Source organism: Scyliorhinus canicula, chromosome 6 (assembly GCF_902713615.1).
Source record: "Scyliorhinus canicula chromosome 6, sScyCan1.1, whole genome shotgun sequence".
In the NCBI taxonomy this organism is placed as follows: Eukaryota; Metazoa; Chordata; class Chondrichthyes; order Carcharhiniformes; family Scyliorhinidae; genus Scyliorhinus; species Scyliorhinus canicula.
Genome location: NC_052151.1, coordinates 114,144,920 through 114,172,261, shown reverse-complemented (window position 1 = coordinate 114,172,261; position 27,342 = coordinate 114,144,920). Strand labels below are relative to the sequence as shown.

The 27,342-nt window shown below is 41.8% G+C and overlaps 1 protein-coding gene across 7 annotated transcripts in view; it reads right to left on the bottom strand.

Annotated features, from left to right (window-relative positions):
* The window catches only part of supt3h (SPT3 homolog, SAGA and STAGA complex component), a 518,479-nt gene that overhangs the window by 367,529 nt on the left and 123,608 nt on the right, over positions 1 to 27,342 (bottom strand). The window lies entirely within an intron of this gene.

The window sequence follows — 27,342 nt, the reverse complement described above, 5'->3', positions numbered from 1 at the left end:
AATGCACAGAGCATTTACAATTAGATGAACTAATCGCACAGATAGATATAAATGGGTACGATATAATTGGGAGTCCGGAGACATGGCTGCAGGGTGACCAGGGATGGGAACTGAATGTCCCAGGGTATTCAGTATTTAGGAAGGACAGGCATAAAAGAAAAGGTGGTGGTGTGACACTGCTGGTTAAAGACGAAATTAACACAGCAGTGAGAAAGGATATTAGCTCTGACAATGTGGAGTCTGTATGGGTAGAGTTGAGAAATACCAAAGGGCAAAAAAACATTAGTGGGTGTCATATATAGACCCCCAAACTGCAGTGCTGATGTTGGGAATGGCATTAAATAAGAAATTAGAGATGCATGTAATAAGGGAATATCGATGATCATGGCTGATTTTAATCTGCACGTAGATTGGGCAAATCAAATTAGCCACAATGCCGTAAAGGAGGAATACCTGGCGTGTATATGGGACGGTTTTCTTGACCAATATGTGAAGGACCCACTGGAGAACAGGCCATCTTAGACTGGGTACTGTGGAATGAGAAGGGAATCATTGCCAATCTTGCTGTGCGAGACCCCTTAGGGATGAGTGACCATAACATGATAGAATTGTTTACCAAGATGGAGAGTGAAGTAGTTGAGTCAGGAGACTGGAGTGCTGAATCTTAATAAAGGAGACTATGAAGATATGAGGTGTGAGTTTGTCTTGTTAGATTGGAGAGAATAACTTAAAGGGATGACAGTGGAGAGGCAATGGCAAACATTCAAGGAACGCATGGGGGAACTGCAGCAACTTTTCATTCCTGTCTGGCACAAAAGCAAAATGCGTAAAGGGCCAATCCATGGTTTACAAAGGAAATTAGAAATATGATCCGATCCAAGGAAGAAGCATACAGATTGGCCAAGAAAAATAATAGGTCTGAGGATTGGGAGTAGTTTAGAATTCAGCAAAGAAGGACCAAAGTACTGATTACGAAGGGAAAAATACAGTGCAAAAGTAAGCTTGCAAGGAACATAAAGAGTTTCTATAGCTATGTGAAAAGAGATTGCTAAAAACAAGTGACGGCCACCTACAGACAGAAACATGGGAATGTATAATAAGGGACAATGAACTGGCTGAGCAATTGAATACATACTTTAGTTCTACCTTCAGAAAAGAGGACAAAAATCAGATACCAGAAATGCTGGAGAATGAATGGTTTAGTGAGAAGGAAGAACTGAGGGAGATCAATATTAATAGAAAAATGGTGCTGGGAAAATTGATGGGATTGAAGGGGGATAAATCCTCAGGGCCTGAGAATCTGCATCCCAGAGTGATTAAGGAGGTGGCTCTGGGGCAGCACGGTGGCCTAGTGGTTAGCACAACCGCCTCACGGCGCTGAGGTCCCAGGTTCGATCCCGGCTCTGGGTCACTGTCCGTGTGGAGTTTGCACATTCTCCCCGTGTCTGCGTGGGTTTCGCCCCCACAACCCAAAAACGTGCAAGCTAGGTGGATTGGCCACGCTAAACTGCCCCTTAATTGGAAAAATGATTGGGTACTCTAAATTTATAAAAAAAAAAGGAGGTGGCTCTGGAAATAGTGAATGCATTGGTGGTCACATTCCAGGATTCTATAGACTCTGGAACAGTTCCTGCAGATTGGAGGGTAGCTAATGTCACTCCAATATTCAAAAAGGGAGGTACAGAGAAAACAGGGAATTATAGGCCAGTAAGCCGAACAGCGGTAGTGGGGAAAATTCTTGAATCCATTATCAAGGACTTTATAGTGGAACATTTAGAAAGCAGTGGCAGGATCAGTCAGAGTCAGCATGGATTTATGAAGGGGAAATCATGCTCAACAAATCTGGTGGAATTCTTTGAAGATGTAACCAGTATAGTTGACAAGTGGGAGCCAGTCGATGTGGTGTATTTGGACTTTCAGAAGGCGTTTGATAAAGTCCCGCATAAGAGATTATTGTGCAAGATTATAGCACATGGGATTGGGGGAAGTGTATTGAGGTGGGTAGAAAACTGGTTGGCAGAGAGGAAACAATGAGGAGGATTTAATGGGTCCTTTACAAATTAGCAGGCAGTAACTAGTGGGGTGCCACAGGGATCGGTGCTCGGACCACAGCTATTACAATATATATTAATGATTTGGATGAGGGAACAAAATGTAACATCACAAAGTTTGCAGATAATACCCAAGTTGGGTGAGAAGGTGAACTGTAACGAGAATGCAGAGATCCCACAGCATAATCTGGACAGGTTGGGCGAGTGGGCAAATCAATGGCAGATGCAGTATAATTTGGATAAATGTGAGGTTACTCACTTTGGAAGCAAAAACAGGAAGGTAGATTACTACCTGAATGGTTGTAAATTGGAAGCGGGGAGTGTGCAGTGGGACCTGTGCGTCCTTATGCACCAGTCGCTGAAGGTAAGCATGCATGTGCAGCAGGCGGTAAAGAAGACTAATGGTATGTTGGCCTTCATTGCAAGAGGTTTCGAGTACAGGAGCAGGGATGTGTTGTTGCAATTATACAGGGCCTTGGTGAGGCCATACCTAGAATATTGTATGCAGTTTTCGTCTTCTTTTCTGAGGAACAATGTTCTTGCTCTTGAGGGAGTGCAGTGAAGGTTTACCAGACTGATTCCAGGGATGGCGGGACTGTCATATGAGGGGAGATTGACTAGGTTGGGATTGTTCTTGCTTGTGCTCAGAAGAACGAGGGGGGGATCTCATGGAGACTTATGAAATTTTAACCGGACTAGACAGGGTAGATGCAGGGAAGGTGTTCCAGGTGGTGGGTGGGGCCAGGACCAGGGCACATAGTCTGAGGATTCAGGGTAAACCATTTCGGACAGAAATGAGGAGTCATTTCTTCATCCAGTGGTGAGCCTGCGGAATTCATTGCCACAGGAAGTAGTTGATGTTAAAACATTGAATATATTCAAGAGGTGGCTAGATATAGCACTTGGGGAGAATGGGATCAAAGATTATGGGGAGAAATCAGGATTAAGCTATTGAATTGGATGGTCAGCCATGATTCACTCACCATCACCCTCTCAAGGGCAAAATACTGATGAGCAATAAATCCTGGCCTTGTCAGGAATGCTCACATTTCATGAATACATAAAACAAGGCAGAGTCCCACAAACAGCAAATGAGATGATAAACTAGACAACATAAAACATGCTTAAGCTTATTTTCATATGTATTGCATTTTCCCATATATCAAGAATCACATTGAATAATCCGCTTGAGGTGATAATGACACTTCACACCTGAAAAATTGTTTCCCCAAAAGCTATTGATGGGTAAATCATGACTTCAGAGCATGATGCTGACTGTGTTGCATTTTCAGAAGCCATCCTTCAAAGGTATTAAATAGTGGCACTGACTTGCTAATCACATAGATGCATAAGTTCCCATGGCACTTTTTTGCAGCAAAATAGGAGGTTTCCCCGGTGTCATAAGCAAGACTCATACATCAATCAGCACTATCAAAAACAGATGAAATTAAAATGAAAAATGAAAATCGCTTATTGTCACAAGTAGACTTCAATGAAGTTACTGTGAAAATCCCCTAGTCGCCACATTCCAGCGCCTGTTCGGAGAGGCTGGTACAGGAATTGAACCGTGCTGCTGGGCTGCCTTGGTCTGCTTTAACAGCCAGCGATTTAGCCCAGTGTGCTAAACCAGCAGATAACCAGATTATCTGTTCATTAATGTCACATGCTGTTGGAGAAAACTTGCTATGCACAAAATGGCTACAATTTCTCTTCAAAAGCAATTCATTGGTTGTAAAGTGTTTTGGTACATCCCAAGAATGTAAAAAATGTTATACAAAGGCAAGCTCTTTTTTAATTCTAAAATGAAACACAAGATACTACAGGACACAAGAGCTTGCAATACAACTTAGTAATGGGTCAGGATTCAGCAGCACGATCAATTTTGCAACCCTTCTGCCTGCAACAAATAAACTGTATGTTTATTTGCTGTAGAATGTTTCACTTTTTAAAAATGTTTTCAAGTTGAAAGGAACCCTTTCCCTGGTAAGACAACAGTCGAGAAAGAGTTTTCAAACAGACAAATAGTTCAGTGTAAACAAATTAATGGGAAAATTTTCCACTTTGTCGGAGCAGCCTGCACTTAATGCAATTTAATTGCACTTCAAACTGCAAAGTCCAGATTCAGCAGTGCAATGCAACATGCAAAAACGTAATATTACCTTACTCGTCTTCATTGGCATTAGGTTTGTATCCATGTTTCTCAAAGTGGTGAATTCTGATCTTGAAGTGTTTGAAATCCATGTGCCTCATTTTTAAGCAATCCACAATGTGCCGCAGTCAGAATTTTAAGCCTTCATACGGACATCGGCGAACACTACCAAATCACTCAACTACTTAATTAGTGAATGGTAAAATACATCAGTGGACTCAGGAAAGATTAGAAATTGGTCATTACAGTCAGGGGGAAACAAAGTACATCAAAAATAGCAGGAAAGCAAAAGTCATACAAACAAGAGAGCTAGGTAGCTAGGTGGAAGGTAGAAGAGTAAATGTTCGAAGTCTTCAATTATTTTAAGTAAATGAAGGATGATAGATTGAGCCAACACTATAAATTAGCTGATATAACAGTTTTCAGGCAGAGGGCAGAAGGACTTGGAGAAGCGGCACTAGATAAGAAGTGACCAATTCCAAGTGTCCTGATGCATATGATCCCACAAAGCATCATTGTAACATACTGATGGTATATATGTACTTCAACTTCTGAATTGAGGGAAAATGTTCCAGACGAGAATTTTGTTTTGGAGTGAATCCCACAGAATGGAGAAACAATGGCTGAAGTTTCACTGCCCCAATATTGTCCAATATTTTTGAATTGATGCAAAGTTGAGATCCAGCTTTCTGCTACTAGTAGAAACAGAGGTCTGACTTAAGAGCCGACACTCCAGTGTTGTTGCAACCATCATAACCTGGCAGAGAATTACTGACCAAGCCACACTTCTCAAAGACCAAAAGTGTGGACCAACAAGGAATAGGCCTGTTTTAATAGTACATCTTTCAACTTTACAGATTTCATAATTAAGAATGGACTTCTTCAGCTGCCTATGAAATAGTGCTTTGATATTCCATCACTGAGCAGATAAAACTTTGAAAATGATGAGAAACAAGGCTGAACTTCCTTGATCGTTCCAATTCTTCTACCAGATTTTCCAGCCTTCTCCACCATCATCGTTCCGGTGTTAAAAAAGAAGTTAGAACCAAGCTTAATATTAAGAGAGTTTGCAAATCTTAGAGTAAAGGGTGGGCAACATCACAGTCCTTCTTTCACAACAGTGTTACTGAATTGGTCTTCTTAACACTGAAAATAACTCACTATTCTTCCACCCACTATCCCATTTGGCTCATTTAATATTCGGTTGGTCTCTTCCATTCCACAACTAACTATGTTACTGAAAAGCTCTTTATATTATATAGTATGTTGTGGATGCTATGAGGCTATAATTGAAATTACTTGTGTTTACTTTAAGCCAAGTTTTAGAAATGATTACAGTTAATTATTGATGTTCAATATTTTCATCTGCATTTCATTAACTCAATGCCACACAGAGAGGAATTGTACTAGCTGCACAAAATAAAGATTGCAACACAAGCTCAACGGTAGATTTATGCCACCCTGAAGATATTTTGAAGTGTATACTATATCTACGTTTATGTTAATAAAAATGCATTCAATCAAGATTCATTGAGCCTGCCAAGTGAGGTCATCAGTAACTCCTTAAAAATGGTTATTAAGCATTATCTTTAACAATCTTACGTACATTTTGTTATACTCATTAATTAAATTGTAAATGAGGATGCGCATCAAACAAGGGAACTAATTGGGAGGCTTTACTGGCTTAGCATGCACACTTCTGAAAAGTCAAGATCACTGAAGCATACTGTACTGATAATTAATTTCATCTGTTAATTCAAGGCATTTTACAGAAGAATTTCGCTTCAGACCTCTGACTCCGACTCATAACTGCCACAGCCATCTTCCCCTTCATCAGAATTTACTCTTTAAACACATTTTTTCCCCTCAGATTTAGTATTTAACAAAGTTCCCCATGTGAGGTTATTAAGAAAGCTTAATGCTCAAGTATAGTTGAGGAAATACTTGTTTGGACCTAGTATGGGCTTGGGAGTTTTAATGATAAATAGAAAAAGTTATGTTTGGGACAAAGTAAACTTCAATCCCAAATTCTCACACCCTTCTTTAATGTCAACTACTTTTTTTAAATGCCTTTACTTTCTGTAAACCTCAAGTTAATCCCAAGATTTGAATGCTGCTCCCAAGTGTCAGGAAACTGACACATTTCTCACAACCCCGGGAGCATGTAAGAATCAGCATGCTGTTTAATAAGTGGTGCACCTTGATCTAAACCTGACTACCCGGTATCTCCTACTTTCTCCTCCACCCCCCCACCCCGCCCCACCTTGCTCTGTTGTCTCCAATTTATCACTATCATTACGGTCTATATTCTCTGAACAGGCATATTCCTGAAAACTTTCATACATCTCAAGCAAGAATGAGGGTAGGAACTAGGGAACTTATCCAAGATACAAGAGCCAAAGTCATTTCGAGGGAAAATGGTAGAAATTACGGTAAAAGTATAACATCCCACATTTAGATTTCACCTCTTAATTTTGGTCTCAATTTGAAAAAGGAAAGTCTAAAAAGAAAGTTAATTTTCTATTCAGTTGAAATGCTTTCAGTTCAAGCAAAGCATTGTAAACAAAGTTGTAATGGACACATTTGGCATTGTTTTTCCATCAATAAATTGAAAAAAAATTGACACTGCATTAGAAGTAACTCTTCATTTGAGAAAGCAAACAACTAGGTGGATCTGATTCAATGGGTTTCAATGGAGTAAAACTACTCAGTAATATATTCATGGTTAACATACTTCCTCTCTGCTGTTCTATTTGAAATTTATAAGAGAGCTTGGTTAATTTAAATGTGAAGTTTAGAGTCCTGCATCATTCTTTTTATTGTGCATCACTAGTCACTAAATGAGCGTCACTGATGCTTTCAACGCCTACCCTTTACAGGCTGAAATTTAGCACATTAATTAATGTTCCTACTAAGCTGTGTAACAGGAGGCTAGATGGTCCTGTGCAGGCTTTGTTCCACGTTAAATATTGCACCAAATATTTTAAAGATAACGCACATTCAGAAAATTGGTTGCACACAACTAAATTTTACAGGGAATGCGCCCGCACCAAGATTTTGTTCTCTTCAATTCCAGACAGTATTCACAAATAAATCATCATACGACATATCTATGTTTCCATGTTTCAAGATTGACTTAAACAAAGAAAGATTTAGGACACAGGAGAAAGCCATTTAGCCCAACAGTCACAAATCTAATCACAGCCTCCCCGGACAGGCGCCGGAATGTGGCGACTAGGGGCTTTTCACAGTAACTTCATTGAAGCCTACTCGTGACAATAAGCGATTTTCATTCATTTCATTTAATTTCACATTAAACATTTGACTTGAATCTCTTTAAGCTTTGTAAAATAATGCGTAGTGGGGCAATCAGTTTTATATTGAAGTAACTTATCAGTTTAAAAAAAATAAAAAGCCAATCTGCTAGGGAACCACACACAGAAAGTCAAGACAAAGCATAGTCTTCAGTTGATATGGCATCAAGAGAACAGGGAATAATGAGCCCAGCAAACTTAATTCGGTCCCCAATTTTAAATAAGGCATTCTGACATTTTTATATTTTCCTTCCAAGTTCCTACATTCATATTTATCTGCCAACTTGCTAATACCACTGGTGGTGGCAAAATCAGAGCTTCCATTTGCAGGGTGGCATAACTACACCACAACAATTGTGTACATAGAAAGTGTCCATATCTATTAAGGATTTTTAATATATTTAATATAGTGAGCGTTAAATTTTGTTTTCTTCTCAGCACACAAAACTAGGCCCTCTTTTTTTTTAAAAGAATAAACAAATATATGATCACTGATTTATTCCTGTAATGTTTCTAGCACTATTGATAGTTTGTGATGAGAAAACTTATTTTCTCCCAAATGAAACTTACCATAAACAATTTTCTAATCATCTTAACGAGACTGAAATTAAAAACAAGCAACTGGAGAAATATCAGGTCAAGAAGGCAAATGGTTAAGGTTGGACACATTGTGTTTAATTTAAGGTTAATAAATTATTCTGTTGTTTTATTTGCATTACCTCCTGAGTGCAAGAAAAAAGTCTTTGCCGATTTTTTATTCGTGAAATTTCAAGGATTGGATTAAGTCCATGATAGAGCAAACAGAATGGGCTGGATCCTCCATCAGCAGCAGTCCATTCACACCCGCGGATTTTCGATTGGCGTAGGGATGCCCACAACGGAAAACCCCATTGATCGGCTGCCAGGACGGAGGATCCCACTGCCAGCGGGGGCGCACCGCACCAGAAAACGGGTATGGAAGGACAGAGAATCCCGCCCCATATATCTTTGCAAAGAAGAAGGTTAATGAGCAATAATTTTTTTTGAGTGTTTAATACTACATAAATAGTTATAACAAAATCCGCAAAAGACTATTCATTTGAATTCATTCTTGCTGCATCTACAGGAACAGTGAAGATTAAAAATATCTACTTGCAAAGGTTCTTTTGGAATTACTACCTTCTTTATGCCACAGAAACTATTTGCATAACACCTTATCATGTAGAATTCCTACGGTGCAAAAGGAGGCCATTCAGACTATCATGTCTGCGCCGACCCCTCAAACGAGCACTCTACCTATATACACTCACACAACCACCCCTCACTTTCCCCCAAAATCCCATACCCTAACCTTCACATCCCTGGACACTAAGGGGCAATTTGTCATGGCCAATCCACCAAACCCGTACATCTTTGGAATGAGAGAGGAAACAGGAGCACCCGGAGGAAACCCACGCAGACAGGGTAAGAATATACAAACGTCACACAGACAGTGAGCCAAGCCGGAATTGAACCTGGGTACCTGGCGCTGTGAGGCAGCTGTGCTAATCACTGTGCCACCATGCCACCCAATGAATTCCTTTTGAAATGTAGCCACTGTTATGAAGGAAAAAAATCACATCAGGCAGTTGCATTCAGCAAGCTCTCACATCAGCAAGAGAGATTAATGATTAGTCAAGCTGATTTTGGTCTGAGAGAATGTTGTTCAGACAGAACTCTCTTATGGGAGCTGTCAAATGAGGCAGACAATAGATGTCAGGATAGCATCTTTACAATGTAATGCTCCCTCTGCACTGCATTTATATGCCAGCTTGTGGGTTCAAATTCTAGAATGGGAATGCCACTTTTGGACTCTGAGGCAAAAGTACTACTACGAGAGATACATTGATGTCATGCACACAAATCATCCACAACAATGTGCATTCGGACACAATTATCTGCCTGTATCTGAGAAATGGCAAAGACTAGTTCAACCACAAAAAAAAGAACCAGCAAGGAAGAATGCCTCCCCTCCCATATCCCAATGGATTAAAACAAAATGCAAAACCATCAAACATTACCAAAATGACAAATGTTGGCAACATTGCCATCTGTAGTTCCATTTCAATTTCCTCCACTATGAAATGATAGGAGCTAGAGAAAGACAGACTTTTGGTCTCTCAGGAAATCAAGGGATGTGGAGCATAGGGTGGGAAAGCAGAGCTGAAGATCATGCTGAATGGTAGAGCAGGCTCAAATGGTCTTTGCCTGTTCCTATTTCTTAGATTCTTATGTAGGCAATGTATTGGCTGTTGTAGTGCAGGTCTCAATTCGACCAAAGAAGCAATCATCTTATGCCATCTAGTATCATTGAATAACACATATGAACTATGATTTGAAATTACAGAATTGTAACAGTACAGAATAAGACCATTCAACGCATCATGGCTACACCGGCTCTCCGGAGGAGCAATTTACCTGGTGCCATTCCTCTGCATATTCCTCCTTTCAGCTAATAATTCAATTCCCTCTTGAATACCTCGATTAAATCTGCCTCCAACAGACACTAAGGCACCACGTTCCAGATCCTAACCACTCGCTGCAAGAAAAAGTTTTGCATCACATCTCCATTGCTTCCTTTGCCAGTTAACTGAAATCTGCGCCCTCTCATTCTTGACCTTTCCACCAGTGGAAAGAATTATTCCCTATCTCATCTGTCTGGACCACTCAGGACATTGAATACGGTCAGCAAATCGTCTCTCAACCTCTCTTCTCCAAGGAAAACGGTTTCAACTTTGCCAATCTATGTAACTGAAGTTCCTCATCCATGACACTGTTCTTGTTAATCTTTCCTGCACTGGCTAAAATGTCTTCATATCGTTCCTAAAGTGCGATATCCAGAAATGGATGCAACAGTCCAGTTACGGTTAAACCAGTCTTTTACACAAGTTAAACATAATTTCCTTGCTTGGTGCCCAAATAATAAAGCCTAGGATATGGTATCCTTTATTAACCACTCTCTCAGCCTGCCCTGGCATCTTCAATCACTAATGCACATATACATCCAAGTCCCTCTGCTCCTGTACTACCTGAAGAGTTGTACCTTTTATTTGATATTGTTTCTCTATGTTTTTATGCCAAAATGAATCACTTTATACTTCACTACATTGAATTTCATCTGTCATTGTCCACTCATTCCAACATCATGTCCTCCTCAAAACTCAAAATGCTTCCAAGTTTTGTATCATCTGAAACTTTTAAATTGTGGACTATACATCTCAGGAAGAACAAAGGTCCCAACACCAACCCTTGGGAAATTCACAAGCAAATATTCCTCCACAAGAACACATGAAATAGAAGGAGTGGAGCTTATGGCCTGTCAAAGCCTGTTCCACCATTCAATATAATCATGGGTGATCTTGACTTCAACCCCACATTTCCATCTGCTTCCCATATTCTTTGATTCCCTGAGACACCATCAATCTGTCTGTCTATCTCAGCCTTAAATGTATTCATCATGTATTCTGGATTAGAGAATTCCGAAGATTCAGAGTCTTTTGATTGAAGTAATTTCTCCTCATTTCTGTCGTAAGTAATCAGTCCCTTATCCTGAGACTGTTCCCCCATGTAGTAGATTACCTGACCAGCGGAAAATAATCTCTCTGCGTCAACCCCATCAAGCCGCTTCAGAATCTTTTGTATTTCAATGAGATTGCCTTATTCTTCTAAATTCCGGATAATAGACCCAATTTATTGAGCTCTCATCATAGGAAGCTCACTCATTGAAGGGACAAATTTAATCTGCATTTTCATTTGAGGAATTTAGACATTGCTGGCTGGACCAGCATCCCTAGCTGCCCTTAAGGAAGTGGTGGTGAGCCATCTTCTTGAACCGCTGCACGTACACCCACAGTGCTGTCAGGGAGGGAGTTCCAGGATTTTGACCCAGCAACACTGAAGGGACAGCGATATATTTCCAAAACAGGATGGTGAGTGGCTTGGCGGAGAACTTCCAGGTGGTGTGTTCCCGTGAGTCTGCTGATTTTGTCCTTCTAGATGGTAGTGCTCGTGGATTTGGAAAGTGCTGCCTAAAGGTCCTTGGTGAGTTCCTGCAGTGCATCTTGTAGAGGGTACATGCGGCTTCCACTGTTCATCGGTGATGGAGGGATTGAATGTTTGAGGAAGTGGTACCAATTAAGTGGGCTGCTTTTTCCTAGATGATTTTGAGTTTGAGTGTTGTTGGAGCTGCACTCATCCAGGCAAGTGCAGAGAATCCCATTACACTCCTGATTTGTGCCTTGTAGATGGTGGAGGCTTTGGGGGAGTCAGGAGGGAAGTCTTTGATCTGCTATGGTTGCCATAGCATTTATATAACTAGCACAGTTCAGGTTCTGGTCAATGGTAACCTCAACAATATTGATAGCGGAGGATTCAGCGAGGGTAATGCCATTGAATATCAAGGGGTGATGGTTAGATCCTCTCTTGGTGGAGATGGTCATTGCCTGGCACGAATATTACTTCCACTTGTCAGCACAAACCTGGATATTGCCCAGGTCTTGCTACATTTCGACATGGACTGCTTCAGTCTCTGAGGTGTCGCAAAAGGCGGCATGGTAGCACAGTGGTTAACACTTGCTTCACAGCTCCAGGGTCCTAGGTTCGATTCCAGCTTGGGTCTCTGTCTGTGCAGAGTCTGTACGCTCTCCCCGTGTCTGTGTGGGTTTCCTCGCACAAGTCCCGAAAGACGTGCTGTTAGGTAATTTGAACATTCTGAATTCTCCCTCTGTGTACCCAAACAGGCACCGGAATGTGGCTTTTCACATTAACTTCATTGGAGTGTTAATGTAAGACTACCTGTGACAATAAAGATTATTATTATTATATTGTGCAGTCATCATGATGGTAGAAATGTCACTGATGAAGCAGCTGAGTTGCAAATAGTGCTGAACATTGTCCAATCATGAGTGAACAATCCCACTTCTGACTTTATGATGGTAGCCAGATCATTAAAGAAGCCGCTGAACATGGTTGGGCCGAGGGCACTACCCCGAGGACCTCCTGCAGTGATGCCCTGGAGCTAAGATGATTGACCTGCAACCAGCACAGCCATCTTCATTTCTGCTCAGTATGACTCCAAACAGCCAAAGGTTTCCCCCTGATTTGCATTGATGCCAGCTTTACTAGGACACCTTGATGCCATGCTCAGTCAAATGCTGACTTGGTGTCAAGGGCAGTCACTCACCCCACCTCTGGAGTTCAGCTCTTTTGTTCATGTTGAAATGAAGGAGCTGAGTGACCCTGGCGGAACCCATACTGAGTGTCTGTGAGCAGATTACTGCTGAGTAAGTGCCGCTTGACAGTGTTGTTGATTACCCCTTCTATCACTTTACTGATGATCAAGAGCAGACTGATGGTGCGGTAATTGGCCAGATTGGATCTGTCCTGTTTCTTGTGCACAGGACATACCTGGACAATTTTCAACATTGCTGGGTAGATGCCACTGTTTTAGCTGTACTGGGACAGCTTGGCCTGAGCGGGTACTTTCCTCCCCCACTTGATGCCAAGTCCGTGAGGGCATGGCACAGGTGCCACACTGTCCCCTTGTTGAGGCGAGCCTCAAGGGTAGGGCAGCCTCCTCGGGGTCCATGGTATCATCCATCCCATGTAATATCTGTAAGAAATTGGAGGGGGTAAGAGACTGAAAACCAGCAGGGTCTTCCACCCAGACACCCTCTATTCCCCCATTGCTTCCCCCCCACGCTCCACCACCACCATCCAACATGCCCTGCCCACACACCCCTGGCGTTGCAGCAGGGGCCTAGTCACTGGACCCCACAACCTATACCCCAGACACCCGCACTTAACATTACCTGGGCGCTGGTCCCCTCCCCGGTGCAAACACCCACCCACCAGTCGCGGAAATGTCTACAGTGCCTGGGCCAGACTCTGGGTGTTCAGATGTTGGCCACTGCATGAGTGGTGTTGCTTCCTGCAGTGTTCAGACACAGTTTCCAGGCATCACGGTCTGATTTGGATGCTAGGCAATAACTCCCTCATGCTACATGATACACCTACCCACAGGAATCCACTTGGGAGGTGCGAGGTGCTCACTTAACTACGATTGCCAACTCCCAATTACCAATAGCCTTCAACCGCACGGCCAGTGGCCTTCTAGTCAGTGGGAGATATGGGTAGTCTGTGGGACCAGACAGGCAGGGCTTGGGTACACATGATCCAGGGGGTTGCATGACGGACCCGTGGTTCTCCCCTCCCCCGATCCATCAGGCTCACAATGTCCTCTCTTTATCTCTCTCCCCTCCCCCGATCCATCAGGCTCACAATGTCCTCTCTTTATCTCTCTCCCCTCCCCCAATCCATCAGGCTCACAATGTCCTCTCTTTATCGCCACAGGAGAAGAAACCCCACAATAAGAGGGAAAGGGGGAAGACTCTGGGAGAAGCTCCAGAGGAGTCCCCTACTTGAAAGATAAAAGGCTATTCCTCTCATGTTGGGCTTCACTGGAGGATATGTCAGCATCAGAGCCAGATGAAGAATTGACTTAACAGGTGATTATTATTATTATTTGGTCAGCGACAGGTTTATTTTCATGGACTTTTAAGAGTTTCTGTTATACACATGTGGAACACATTAAAGAGTCGGTGGTGCACACATCCCCACCAACTCAGACAGGCCCACTGCCATTTTAGGCTTAAAGAATGTTGAGTGGCAGGAGGCAGGACTCCTGCCCTCAGGTGTAACAAAAGACCTGCCTTGGATAACTTTCGGCCAATCAGATTGGCCGACAGCTCTCCAGTCCATCCATGTACAGGGCTGCAGCAACATGCTTGGGTATAAGTGGCAGGACATTGCGGCCAGGTAAGTGACAGGGGCTCTGGGAAGGAGAGGGTAGAGGACTCCTGGGGGAGAGGGTAGAGGACTCCTGGGGGAGCCGCGAGGAGGGAGATTGGGGTATTAGTATTTAAGCCCAGGCGGTGGGGTTACAGAGGTGTGCAGTCTCTGAGGGGAGGCGCCTCTAGTCAGAAGGGTGCTTCTGATGGCAATGCCCACCCCACCACCTTGCTGGAGATTTTGAATTTATTGGTCCAAGTACTGAGGTACAGTGAAAAGTTTTGTTCGGTGTACAGTCTAGACAGATCGTTCCATACATGGAAAACATAGATACATAATGTAAATACATAGATATCAGGTGAAGCATATGGAATGTAGTACTACGCAGGAGAGAAAACTGGATTGGATTTGGATTTGTTGTCACATGTATCGAGGCGCAGTGAATAGTATAGTTCTGCATACATAGGACATACAATAAATACACAATGTAAATACATAGACACTGGGTGAAGCATATGGAGTGTAGCACTACTCAGTAGTGAAGATGTTTGGAGAGATCAGTTCAATCCATAAGAGGGTAATTCAGGAGTCTGGTAACAGTGGGGAAGAAACTGTTTTTGAACCTGTTAGTGCGTGTTCTCAGACTTTTGTATCTCCTGCCGGATGGAAGAGATTGGAAGAGAGACTAACAAAGGTGGGAAGGGTCTTTGATTATGCTGCCCGCTTTCCCAAAGCAGCGGGAGGTGTAGACAGAGTCAATGGAAAAGAGGCGGGTTTGTGTGATGATCTGCACTCCCTGTAGTTTCTTTCAGTCTTGGGCCAAGCTGTTGCCATACCAGGCTGTGATGCAACCAGAAAGGGTGCTTTCTACGGTGCATCTATAAAAATTGGTAAGGGTCAATGTGGACATGCCAAATGTCCTCAATTTCCTGAGGAAATGTAGGTGCTGTTGTGCTTTCGTGGTCGTGGGTGGACCAAAACAGATTTTTGGTGATGTGCATATCTCGGTATTTGAACCTCTCAATAATTTCCACTTTGGCACCATTAATGCAGACAGGGGTGTGCTTCGACAGATGTGCAATAGAGAGCATCCTATCCGGCTGCATCACAGCCTGGTATGGCAACTGCCCGGCCCAAGACCGCAAGGAACTGCAGAGTGTAGTGAACTTAGCCCAACGCATCACACAAGCTTGCCACCCCCACATTGATTCTGTATCTCCTCTCGCTGCCTCAGGAAGGCAGACGGCATTATCAGAGACCCCTCCCAACCCAGGCATTGCCTTCTTCCTGACCCTTCCATCAGGCAGAAGGTACAGAAGTCTGAAGACCCACACATCCAGACATAGGAACAGCTTCTTCCCCACAGTTACAAGACTCCTCAACGACTCCCCCTCGGACTGATCTGTTCCCTCTAAGAACACTATTCACGACGCCCTATGCTGCTCTTGCTCATGTATTTGCTTTGTTTGGCCCCTTGTTCCATACTGTAACCAATCACTGTTTGTTAATGTACCATTTGTCAATGTACTCGGTTGATTATTCTTTTTGTCTACTATGTACGCACTGTGTACATTCTGTTAGCCGCAGACAAATACTTCTCACTGTACTTCGGTACAGGTGACAATAAATCAAATCAAATCGATACTTCACTTCCTGACATCAATGACCAGCTCCTTAGTTTTGATGAATTGAGGTAGAGATTGTTGTCATTTCATCATGGCATCAGGTTTTCTATCTCCCTCCTGCACTCTGACTCATCGTTGTTCGAGTTCCGACCCACTACAGTCCTGTTATTAGCAAACATGTAGATGGAGTTGGAGCCAAATTTTGTCACACAGTCATGTGTGTATAGATAGTGTAGTAGGAAGCTAAGTAGGTAGCCTTGTGGGGCCCCGGTGTTGAGGAGTATCGTGGAGGAGGGGTCGTTGTTTATCCTTACTGATTGTGGTCTATGGGTCAGGAAGTCGAGGACCCGGTTGCAGAGGAAGGAGGTTTTGGAGTTTTGATATGAGCTTGGCTGAGATTATGGTGTTGAAGGTGGAGCTGATTTTGTATCGTAAACTTTTCTGTTTCCCACCCTGATCAATCCGGAACCTGCCAGTCTAAAAATTGAGGTTTCTCACCCAAGAGAATAACAAAATTGGGATCCCGTTCAAGAAGTTAACGAATTATGACTGGGGACTGGTCATAACATCATGCAGAATTCGAACGCAACCTTGTTGACATATTTAGAATAAGGTCCAAGTGCCACTGCATAATCAAGCTGAGATAGTTAATGACAAATGGAAAAGGCATTCAGCTTATTCTCCAGTTTTCATGACAATTTTGAATCACATGAAACTATAGGATCCAAAGGGTGGGTACTTTAGCCTGTTCAAAGCCTGATTCCAGTATTAGACTGGAGCCAAAAGCTTTGAGCACTAATCTTCGAGGACTGCTTCACAAATCTGAATACTAACAGATGTCTTTCCCCTCACTACCAAAGAGGAAAAACATTCAGATACAGTTATGAATTTTGTCTTAATGGAACAGATTCAAATGCCTTCAGCTTCTGAGATAAGTCCACACAACGTGAAATCCTTCTGTTCTCTATTCTGCACCAAACACCATCTCTGAAAAAAAATTGCAAATCTTAAGAATGCAAGAGTTTGATGTGAATAGCTATCCTCCAAAAGATTAAAGATATTTAGGGAATTTGCCAATAAATTAGTAGAAATAGAATCAAACATTTTCCATAGTTTGTGATGTAGCTCTCCACTCTCAACGTTCTCCCCTTACATTAAAAGATAAAATGATCATTCAATTTAATTGATTTTCGATCCAGGCTCCAGGTTACTGACCGTGTGGAGTTTGCACATTGTCTCCATCTTTGCATGGGTTTCGCTCCTACAACCCAATAATATGCAGGGTAGATGGATTGGCTACGCCAAATTGCCCCTTGATTGGAAAAAATGAATTGGGTACACTAAATTTACTTTTAAAAATTTTAGCAGCTGCTGTTTTAAATCACTGAAATTTTGTTGTTCAGACTTTTAAAGCTCAACAAGTACATTCAGTCAATAAACAAAGTCATTCGATGAGACTTCCATCCCCATCTGGAAGTCCTGCCTCTAAGAACTGTCAGCCCACCCTATTGAGATCCAGTGCCACAATGACAACTGTCCGGTGGCCCTGACTTCAGTCGTAATGAAGAGCTTCGAGAGGTTGATCATGAAGCGCATCACCTCTATACTCCCAGAACGCCTAAATCCACTGCAATTCGCATACCGTTGCAACCGGTCCACATCAGACGCCATTTCCCTGGCCCTACACTCATCCCTAGAGCATCTCGAAAACAAAGAGTCCTACATCAGACTCCTATTTATTGACTACAGCTCTGCCTTCAACACCATAATCCCAGCCAAGCTCATATCAAAGCTCCAAAACCTAGGACTTGGCTCTCCACTCTGCAACTGGATCCTCGTTTTTCTGACCAACAGACCACAATCAGTAAGAATGAACAACAACACCTCCTCCACAATAGTCCTCAATACTAGGGCCCCACAAGGCTGCGTACTTAGCCCCTCTACTCCCTGTACACACACGACTGCGTGGCAAAACCTGGTTCCAACTCCATCTACAAGTTTGCTGACGATATGACCATAGTGGGCCGGATCGCGAATAACGACGAGTCAGAATACAGGAGGGAGATAGAGAACCTGGTGGAGTGGTGTAGCGACAACAATCTCTCCCTCAATGTCAGCAAAACTACAGACCTGGTCATTGACTTCAGGAAGCAAAGTACTGTACACACCCCTGTCAGCATCAACGGGGCCGAGGTGGAGATGGTTAGCAGTTGGAAATTCCTAGGGGTGCACATCTCCAAAAATCTGTCCTGGTCCACCCATGTCGACGCTACCACCAAGAAAGCAGAACAGCGCCTATACTTCCTCAGGAAATTCAGCATGTCCACATTAACCCTTACCAACTTTTACAAATGCACCATAGAACGCATCCTATCGGGCTGCATCACAGCCTGGTATGGCAACTGCTCGGCCCAGGACCACAAGAAACTTCAGAGAGTCATGAATACTGCCCAGTACATCACACGAACCTGTGGTATTGTGCGAAGCAAATAATGGCATGATGGGAAAACTAGTCAAGTTTCTTGGTACAATAAAATTTAAACTGACTTTGCATAACCTAAGGCACAAATACAAGCAGCCAAGGTCAACTTGACCCGAAAACATGCTGACTCTAAACTCGGATAAAAATGCAGTCGTCATAACCCAGTGCAGTCTAAATACACAAGGTAAGCTAGAAATAGTTTCTTTTCAATACTTAAACAAATCTGCTCCGTTTCTTAAACATGCGACCAAAAGACAAGATAATGATATGAGACCCCGAGTCCTCTAAAGGTCAGCAAGGTGACGCCAGTTTAATGATTATTACTTATGTTTTACTTTTGATCAAATTCCTGACCAAGCTGTATTCACGTTATCCTGATTTAATAATGTATAAATGTCGACCTATTTTTTGTAATACTCAGACTTGGAAGGGAACCAGCAGTTTGTACTTGACTGCCTTCCGACTCCAAGTCTCAGCCATACAGCTAGCAGTTGTAGTTCGTAAATAAAGCTTAGTTTTTCTTACCTAACGAACCTTGTTGAATCTTTCTATCACAGTCCAGAAGCGGGGAAAATATTGATTACGACAACCTGCCTCCCATCCATTGACCCCATCTACACCCTCCGCTGCCCGGGGAAAGTGGGCAGCATAATCAGAGATCCCTCCCACCCGGCTTACTCACTCTTCCAACTTCTTCCATCAGGCAGGAGATACAGAAGTCTAAGAACACGCACGAACAGACTCAAAAACACCTTCTTCCCCACTGTCACCAGGCTCCTAAATGACCCTCTTATGGACTGACCTCATTAACACTACAACCTGTATGCTTCATCCGATGCCAGTGCTTATGTAGTTACATTGTATATCTTATGTTGCCCTATTATGTATTTTCTTTTATTCCTTTTCATGTACTTAATGATCTGCTGAGCTGCTCGCAGAAAAATACTTTTCACTGTACCTCGGTACACGTGACAATAAAGAAATCCAATCCAATCCAATCCAACTGGGAGCAGTGGCCACTGTTGGGAATGCGGACAATCCCCCAAACGAGACGCCACAGATCTGGGATTTAAAATGTCTGGGGTTTCACTGGAGTCAGACTAGCCATCCCTTGCGAGAGGGTTGGGGGCCCAGGTTTGTAAGAACGGGAGGGGGCTTCCTTTGAGCACAGGGCATACAAACAGGAGACACCCCCACAACCAGCAACAAGGCTGCCAGATTTTACATGGCAGACTGGAAACTTGTCCCTGGCATGCACCACCACAGGTAAAGCCCCAGCAGTGGCAGAAGGAAACCCATGTGGCCATTAATTGCCGACTTAAAGACCTCAATTGGCCCACAGGCAAGTAGGCAGCCTCACATCGTATCTGCTGTGGGTAAAATCTCAGTAGTGGTAGGATGTCAATGGGCACAGAGCCACCCCAATGTTCACTACACTGCTTTGCACTGTTACTGCAGCTGTCAGCCAAATTTTTGATCCTAATTGAAATAAATACATGTCCTGCATTAATTTCTGTGAACAAGAGTGGCGTGCAGATTCCAAAAAATAATGAATTTAACAGAAACCCAAATGTTGTCCCAGTTAGAAACAACAGACTGCTTCATCAGCGGATATCTGAGAATTCAATGGTACGGGAATACGAGATCATTTGACAAATAAGAACAGGAAAACATTCGGGCAGAAAGGGAGAGCAGGTAGCCAACAAAAAACATGAGCAACAAGAACACTTATCTCCTTCACTCTAGGCCAACAGCAATGAAACCAATTACTGTTCCTTCTCCAAAAATTTCAACTTTTATTGGTGATTTAATTAACTTTTCATGCACATACATAGTTTTGTTGATAGTTATTTGATTAGAAATTATGTAGAAAATTTCCATGGATCAACGTTTTCCACAAAAAGTCACTGGATATAGATATTCTGTTTTCCTTCAAACTTGTGATCTTTTGCTTAAGATGGCCATCTCTTTCCTGCTCCCCGTTAGAAAAGAATAAACTTTCTTTTCTGTGCAGCCCCTGATGATTCACAAGAGAACAAGAACAGAGTATAGAATTGTGGATATGAAGCCATTACTATCTCTCCTTTACCACAAGCTGAGGCGGATAACACTCAAGTACCTGATTGCAATAGACTAATTATTGGCAGAAGTCCTGAGAGTCACATGTCATTTTGCTGGCTATAGTGCATTGCAAATAATGTTTGCCCAAGTTGCTGCTGGCAATGCACAGTAAAAGATAATGAAAATATCCATGCTATGATCATTTGTGCAAATGGTACATTTTTGATTTGGCTTGATTATAATACAAACCTCATAAGCAAAATGAGCGTGTCAAAATAGAACCAACAATAGTGTTTTTTTGCAAATATTTGTTAATAGAAAAGCTGCATATTTAAAGATTTTAGGTATTTTAAGCACTCAAGCAGTGTACAAACCGACTATTTTCTAATACACCTGATAGGCAAAAGATAGTTATCTCGTGTAAATATTAAGCCCCAGTCTTCAAATACCCATTTTACATTCACTCATAACCTCAGGCCATCTCAAAACGTACAGAGACACAAAACAGCATGAAACAGCATAATTCCATTATAGATTAAAACAGCACTTTTACTGAACTAACAAATACATTTGCAAGACAGTTTGACACTATACTTGTGCTGTACCATTTATCAGATCAAGGACATAGTAACAACATAGTAAAATGAAGGCACCATTGTTCACAATATTGATAACAGCTAAGACAACAGAAGACCAGTTTAAGCTGGCCGCGATAACAGCACAAAATCGCATTCCATAACATGCACAAGTATACAGACATGAAACATTTAAAACTAATGTTGCACATTGAAGATTGACAGCTAACCGTCAAATCAAACTCATTTGATTCTAACCCAAACCAATTAGGATTACATAGGGGTGTAGATAGATGGCTAAAGACTGATATGATTTCATATAACCGTGAGGGTCCATACAGCCATCTTTATTCCGGAATCATCTATACTTTGATCTAAACTATTCGCTGTCTCTATACTTTCACTACTCCACTCTAACTCTTTAAGTAAATGCAAGCTGTTTTGCCATAAGCAAGCAACCATTTCTGTATTATTTTGAAAGTTAAATTGTGTACAAGTTGCTTCTCTTTAAGTACTTTTTGCTAGCCGGACTTATTAGAGAATAAGATTTAAGTGACTCTCAGTTGTAATCAAATAGAGGCAATAAACGATTCTTATTTGCACCCGAGAAGTTTTAACTCAAATTTCTACTGAGTTTTAGTGTCGCAAGTGCCACTAGATCCGCATGGTAGATCTCTACAAGCAGTTAAAAGAAAAAAAACCTAACTTTGACCAAACTATCTTGGCAATAGTTTTACTAAACGTGATGCTCCGGACTCAAGAAGTGAAGCTGCCATTCAAAATGATCGCTCATTAGTTTCTTCTAAAATTTGCATATTGACCAATCATTTCTGTCCATGATTTTAATCTTTTGTTTTACTTAGGTAGCTACTTGTCCCAGCAGTAAATGTCAGTTTAGAAATTAAAAGTAACTGCTGTAGCATAATTAGCAGGCTGTGTCTATTTTAAATTGTATTAAAAGAGCAAGTATGATTTCTTCACTAAGTATCAAAAGCAAGAATCTTACCCGATTTTCCACTCCCTGGTGCGGAAGCAGTTAGAGGCCAATTGTGGTGTTTCAATGCATCCTGAAATTAGCCTACACAGCACAGGCAAAGGAATGAATCTCGGCCATTTCCTATCTGCTTGATTTAATATTGATTACTGAATTTTTCCACTGCATCAAAGTAGTAAGACATTTAAAAACCCAATTCTCAATGGAATATTTAAATATATAGGTTTGAAATACATCTAATAATCAACTGGAGTCAAAGGCAGCACTGTAGCATGGTGGTTAGCGTAAATGCTTCACAGCTCCAGGGTCCCAGGTTCGGTTCCCAGCTGGGTCACTGTCTGTGCGGAGTCTGCCCGTCCTCCCCGTGTGTGCGCGGGTTTCCTCCGGGTACTCCGGTTTCCTCCCACAGTCCAAAGATGTGCGGGTTAGGTGGATTGGCCATGCTAAATTGCCCGTAGTGTCCTAAAAAGTAAGGTTAAGGGGGGGTTGTTTGGGTTACGGGTATAGGGTGGATACGTGGGTTTGAGTAGGGTGATCATTGCTCGGCACAACATCGAGGGCCGAAGGGCCTGTTCTGTGCTGTACTGTTCTATGTTCTATGTTCTAAAAGCAATACAAAATTCCTGTACCAGCCTCCCCGAACAGGTGCCGGAATGTGGCGACTAGGGGCTTTTCACAGTAACTTCATTTGAAGCCTACTTGTGACAATAAGCGATTTTCATTTCATTTCATTTTTTTAAATTTCATTTTATTTTCATTTCGTTTCATTTCAAAAGTCTTGGGACAAATTAAATTTCAAATTAGGTCCCAGCTTTGCACAATTATGCCAGGGTAGCATGGTAATTTTCCCAAACTGTCATTTGATTTTCAGGGATCCTGATAGCAAGCTTTGAAAATATCAAAATAAAATGAAACACATTAAAAAATAAGCCAAACTTGCTTCAGCATTCAACACATTTTCGATTTTAAAAGGATACGAAAGGGTATCCATTTGCCAGCATAAGGCTCTGCAATCCTGGGGAGAAAAAGGAAGCAGAGTCATCACAATGCAAGGAACTGAGCTTTGTTCCTTTTGGTTTTTGCATGAGAATAAAATTGCAAGACGCTTCAGTGAAAGTATTCAGACGTATTCAGACGTTCACTGGAAGAATTTAAAATAAAATATAAAATTTTACTTATAATTCTGTTGACTCTGCCTTTGGACTCATCCACCTAGCTGAACCCCACTTACAAGAAGTAATGTAGTGCACTGAACAGAAACTCGTAATAATTTGCACTTATCTTAATAAATGTAAACTGGAAAATATAGTACATTAAACATAACGTAAACATCCATTTTTCTTCACAGATGCTGCCTGACCTGTTTTTTTCCAGTACTTTGTTTTTATTTCAAATTTATTTTATCTGCAGTGGTTTGTTTGTGTGTAATGTTAACAGTTCTGTGGAGCCTAAATGTAGTTTGAAAAGTTTCAAATGAAACTCCTGGTATGCAGGGAAAAAGGATTGTCTCTTGAAACCGTAGCAACAAATATAATCACTAAATAATTAATTCACATAGCAAACATTATTCTGAATCCTGATTTTGGGGTCACGTGCCACCACAAATATCTAACTGAGTATTATGGAAAGAACATTGACATACAAAATTGAGAATTTCTGTAATAGCTGTTTAAACATAGGAAAAAATGATGTGAGTCAGAAAATCTGAAAGGTTTCAATATTCCTTCCTTCTAGATTCTTTTAGCATAGGCTTTTAAAACAAATTCACCCACATAAACCTATTGCGCCTAAATAACTGATTTACTACAATTACCAAATTGGATATATTTAACTAACTATAGTAACAGTTACAGTGAATAAACATCAAAGCTTTTTATAGAGCTTGAAGTGGCAATAAATTGATTACAGGAAGAATCAATCGGTAATGAGACAATGACCAAAATCTTCCAGTCTCTGGCTCATCAGCGACTGATATGTGATGAAGTTTGATGGTGATGGGGAAAGTCTGGTGGTGGAGGGAAGGGGGGAAACACCTGGTGTGGGGGAAGGGGGGGGGAATATCTGGTGGGGGGAGGGGGGAAACGTCTGGTGGGGGGAGGGGGGAAACGTCTGGTGGGGGGAGGGGGAAACGTCTGGTGGGGGGAGGGGGGAAACGTCTGGTGGGGGGAGGGGGGAAACGTCTGGTGGGGGGAGGGGGGAAACGTCTGGTGGGGGGAGGGGGGAAACGTCTGGTGGGGGGAGGGGGGAAACGTCTGGTGGGGGGAGGGGGGAAACGTCTGGTGGGGGGAGGGGGGAAACGTCTGGTGGGGGGAGGGGGGAAATGTCTGGTGGGGGGAGGGGGGAAACGTCTGATGGGGGAGAGGAAAGTGGGGGGGGGGAGAAGACTAGCAGCAGGGGAAGTTATGTGAGGAATGTGTTTTTTTTCTTGAGGGGGAGGGGAGTTTAGTGAGGGAGGGGGGATTTTGGTGAAGGGGGGGGGAATTTGTTGAGGTGGGGTTCATTTTCTTTTTCTACCGTTTTAGCCTTGTAGGAATTGGATTGGTTCTTCCTACTACATGGAAAGTATTTGGCAGTATCTGGCAAGCGGATACAGTCTCCTCCAGTCCTATGTTTGAAATAGTATTCAAACTGGTGGTAAAGTTAATAAAATATATAAAGAAGCAACATAAATAAGTGAATAATATAATTAAGTAATTAAAGCATATTAAAAATGCCAGAATGTGACACGGATGCAGCATGTCGGAGTTCCTGGATACCAGTGTGATCCAAGGCAAACATGGCTGCAGTTAGTGTTTGCGGTTCAACATTGTTAGTAAGCTAGACAAGCAGTTTTGACAGAAAGATAGAATAATAGGAATTTACTGTACAGAATGGTACTACTTATTATCTCTTGAAAGGTAAAATGCTTTTTTCTTCCTCCACTCCCAGTGCAGGTATAACATGCTACAACAAACATGCATAAATTTGTCATTAGTTTCTACTTACAACCCTATTCTAAAACTCAAAAATGGTATTAGCTATTTTTATGGCTTCATCTACTTCTATTCATACTTTCAAGAATTATGTATTTAATATTCTTGAGCAAGATTTATCAAGAATTTCAATGTATTTCTGAAAAGATTTTTGGGTGGGTAAGGGCGTGTATGTGTGGGGAAATAATATTTTACACTGGAGTTTTCATTAAGAACTAGGTTTCTCTCAATGTTGATTTCTGATAAAGAACTTGGCTGCCAGCAAATGATCATGTGACCAAGCTGCCTATCAGATAAATAATAGAAGAGCCAAGGGTCACGAGAAGTAAATAATAGAGTTGAGTAGCTTATGGGTGTGGCTCTGGTCTCAAACAGGGTTTAAGAATAATCTGGATCCAGAGCAAGGAATGTCTATTTCCAGCAGAGTTCATTCAAAATTTAATGTGTTAGAGTTTAAACCTCTTGTAAATTAAAGGATGCTAATTAACAGTGAGTTAAAGACTTCTGAGAAATGTTACGACCCCAAGTTTGTAATTGTGATTTTATTTTTTGTTTAGCAATGAACTTTTGACAAGAGTCATAGACAAAAGGTCTACAGTACAGTAAAGGTCCTTCAGCCCATTGCATCTGCGCACATTTATTGAACAGGAAACTATTAACTATGATACACTACTTCTTCGCCCCAGCTCCATCATTGCAGATATGTTCTCAGACCATTTAAACCAATAGGAGCAAAGTGGTCAGATATCACTCTCTGAAAATAAGTGATAGGTGCCACCTAAAATATCTTCTGTGGATTTTTCATCAATTTTCCCCAGATGATTGTCACAGTGAGCCAACTGGTTTCACTGGAACTCTGTCTTCCACACAAGGGTTTCCAAACTCCATTCTCAAAGAATATGCTTGGAATCTTCGCCAATCAATGCTTTCTCTCAGATGTCCAAATTTCAACCTCTCCTTTCAGTATGCCTCTGCTTTGGATTGCCAAGTGCATTCAAGCTTCCACATAATCTCAGGCACTCAGCCATACTAACAGAATACTACTTCTTCACAGAATGCATTAAGGTGTCACCAAATTTTGGATGTACCTCAGATGCCTGGCTTCTCACCTAGCTAACTTTAATCTATTTTTGTGGCTGTTTCTTCAATTCAGAGCCCTTTATCTGCCTTATAATTTAACTTCACTGAACAGAGCCTTGTTCAACCTCTTGTTCTTATCCTTTAAGTTAACTGTCTTCCTGAGAAAGTCTTTTGTCCTCACCCCCTAGCTTTTGAGATTTTGTCTTGCAAAATCTGCTTTCTGCAGTTCCCTTCCTTGTTTTCAGCTTTTTCTGGCTCGAGCTTACCATTAACTCAAAGGTTCTTGCTGTTTCAGGGTGAGCCTCTGGTTGCTAAGCAATAGCTTAGTTTTTCTGTAACCTGAAATTACTTTTACATTGTAAACCTTTAATTAGAATTCAGGAAACATTTTAAATTAAACTAAAGTGTAGATTTGCAGGTATTGGTGTTTTACATGAAACTAACTGACATTTTAACCCTTTCTTAGCAAATACTGAAACACAAATTGAGCTTAAACTTGTACTTTATTCATAATATTCACAATGCAAATATAATTTATTTAAACCAGATTTATTTCAAAAACATAGCCAAGTTGAGAAAAGAGAGAGACTTCTAATATTCTTTAATTCTGGAGTTATGCATTTTGAACTGTGCAGGTTTGGACCCAAAGACGCCAGCTATGCCTTGTGTTGAGCTGCGAGTCAACAACCATGGGACGGTTTGAGGAGATTTGAAGGGAAAACCTTGCTGAAAGTATGCAGAGAATCTTTGAAGCGGTATTTAGGCCAAATGGTTAATCTTCCAAATTTTGATAAATATTTGACTTGAGATTTGGGGGTGTAGAAAAAAAGTTGAATTGAGCTCAATTTAGAAAATGAATAACTGAGTTTGGTGTACTTTGACGTAACTGACCATTTAGGATAGAGTGCAGTTTTAAATATTAATTTCTTTGACTTTTGTTTAGTAAAATTGTTTTAAATTAAATCACAACCATGTGGCTTAAATTTCTTTTTCAGCAAATACCTGGGGCACAATTCTCCGCTGCCCACGACGGGTCAGAGAATAGCGGGAAGGCCTTCCCGACAATTTTCACGCCCTCCCGCTATTCTCCCCCCCCCCTCCCCACGGCCGCCCCACGACACAAATCGCTGCTCGCCGTTTTTTACGGCGAACAGCGATTCTCCCCAGGCCGATGGGCCGAGTTCCCAGGCCTTTACGGCCGTTTTTACGAACGCAATCACACCTGCTCTCAC